Below are 2877 nucleotides of genomic sequence, written 5' to 3' on the forward strand. Positions count from 1 at the left end.
AGTTAGGTTGGGAAAAGTTGCGACTAACGTCGCCGCCACAGTTTTGCATCATTTGAGATATAATTCATGCACGCATGGGATCATTACTGGGCGGGGTAGGTCTTTTTTTTATTGAATGAGAAAATCTGCTGATCAGATGCCCAAGAAGTTTTTCCTCGGGTTATGTGGGTTTCGACCCTCTAAAAACTCAACCTCTCGCTTTCCTTACCTTCGCGGTGTACGCCCGTTAGGGATGCCTTCGAGAAGGGGGTACTCATGTACGGTCCATGAGTATACTCTAATAGTTAGCGTTCCACCATCTACCGCCTTAAAATGATCACTCTCCCCTCGAGGCTCGGGTTCTGGCTAGTACTAAGACAACCCGTTGGACTCAAGCTCCTAGATGTGGAAGGGCAAGTTTTCAACAATGTTGTCAGGCGTGATATCTACCGCATACCTCCTGCATACTCGAACTTTGCTCCACGAAACGTGGGCATTTATAGAGCACATGGTCTGCGGTTTCGTCGCAGTCTGCACATCCGGATATGCGGGGGAGTTTGCGTGTCCGAATCTGTGCAGGTACCAGCCAAAGCACCCATGCCCTGACAGAAATTGTGTCAAGTGAAAATTCATCCAGCCATGGGGCCTGCTCGTCCACTTGGAAACGCTCGGTATTAGCCTGTGTGTCCACCTACTCTTGCTGGAGGAATCTCAATCTTTCTGCTATTCCAAAATCGACGTTTTGGGACTTGACTCCAAAAATAAGTACAGTAAAACAATAGATAAACATATGATACGTTAATGTTGGGTTCGTCATCAATGACCAACAAAGCTTTAAACCTGCGCCGTCACAATTTATTATTGATAGTTGGAGCTTAATTGAGTCGAATGATATGAGCCGATCATCAGTCGTTGGTGTCAATTTAATGCTGAAGCTGAGAAGCAGGCTTGCTCCCAATGAGGACGTTACGCCAAGAAGAGAGAGAGAAACCTTGCTGCTGAAACCTGTTACAGAGACCCCTGCAACAAGCCCGTGCACCCTCCCTTGGCGCCACTTCTGTGCACGGGCCTGCCCTGAAATCTCCTGGAACACCCCTGCAACGCCCATGAACCCTACATAACCTTTTGAAGCCTCTGAAGATCTTGGAAAATCCCAGGCACGCTTCTGAAATCCCTTGAAATATTCCTTTAACGTACATTAAATCAATCATGAATGCATTATGAAAGTGTGATGAAAAAAAACAATAAAATATCTTTGAGAAGGTAACTTTTAACAGTGCAAAGGTGGAAAGGACATCCTCCCAGTTCTTGACACTATAGTGCGTCCTCAATGTTGAATATCAAGAAGGACCTCAAGCGGATCTTGTTGAGAATTCGTAAGCCAACGATGGCGGCTAAGTAGGACGATGATAAATTGCGCAACCACAACGCTCCCACCACAAGTCTCGCACCATATCATGCTAATTTTAATTCGTTCCAGTACATTCACTGGGTAATTCTCGCTGAGACCGGCCCACTATTTACATCTTGTCTTCAAAAATGTTTAAGGTGCCGATTTTCTGAAAGCCCTCGCCTAAAAAGTAAGAAAAATGCATTTGGTTACTCAAATTGATGGACCCCCCGTTAGTTAGAGACATAACAATTTTTGCAGACCCCTCGATTTTGGTCAAATGATGGCTCACTTAAACCGTTATAACTCGAAAGTTTCTCCAACAACCACCTCAAAACGAATTGTTGTTGAAAAGAGGAAGGATAGAGCTACTATTTACAATAATAAAAAAATGGGTCGGCCATATTGATTTTGGCCGCCATCTTGGATTTTTATACCAAAACATTTTTTTCGCCATGAGGGCAACCACTGATTTTCAAATTTTATGCATCAATTGAAAGCTGGGACATTTATACATAACATATCAAAAAATTAGAGATGTCTTTTTCTTCTTTCAAAAGTTATCTGCAGTTTTGTAAATCATGCCACTACTGCGCACCGGGCCGTTTACATAAATGCAGCGTTATTTCGCAGTGTTTACGAACACAAATTTAAATTCTGAACCCACTAATGGAAAGCTGAAGGTTTAAGCTTTTCAAAACACTAAAAAAGTTATAAAAACAATGCCCGCATCATTGAGAAATAGTAAAAAACGGAAACGAACCTCCGATTTGGCCAAATTTTGCGGCACACTTTTGTGTATACATGCAGGCGTAAACTCGGATGCTGTTGCATGTCGTTGCCGGTGCGCTTGGAAATGTATGGAGAAAACGTGGCTTAATTTACAAAACTGCAGATAACTTTTGAAAGAAGAAAAAGACATCTCTAATTTTTTAATATGTTATGTATAAATGTCCCAGCTTTCAATTGATGCAAAAATTTTGAGAATCGGTGGTTGCCCTCATGGTGAAAAAAATGTTTTGGTATAAAAATCCAAGATGGTGGCCAAAATCAATGTGGCCGACCCAATTTTTCATTATCATAAATAGTAGCTCTATCTTTCCTCTTTTCAACAACAATTCGTTTTGAGGTGGTTGTTGGAGAAACTTTCGAGTTATACCGGTTTAAGTGAGCCACCATTTGACCAAAATCGAGGGGTCTGCAAAAATTGTTGTGGTTCTAACTAACGGGGGGTCTATCAATTTGAGTAACCAAATGCATTTTTCTTACTTTTTGACGAGGGCTTTCAGAAAATCGGCACCTTAAACATTTTTGAAGACAAGGTGTAAATAGTGGGCCGGTCTCAGAGAGAATTACCCCACTTTGAACCCTCTACTTTCAACTTGGCATTGTAGCCAATAGAGATAACGCACAGTTCTCAATCAGAGGAACTGGGTTCAATTCCCACTGAACACTATTTTTTTTATTTCAAAATCTTGAGTTGTATATCGCTATGCATATTCGTAATA

This window comes from Aedes albopictus, chromosome 3 (assembly GCF_035046485.1).
Source record: "Aedes albopictus strain Foshan chromosome 3, AalbF5, whole genome shotgun sequence".
Lineage (NCBI taxonomy): Eukaryota > Metazoa > Arthropoda > Insecta > Diptera > Culicidae > Aedes > Aedes albopictus.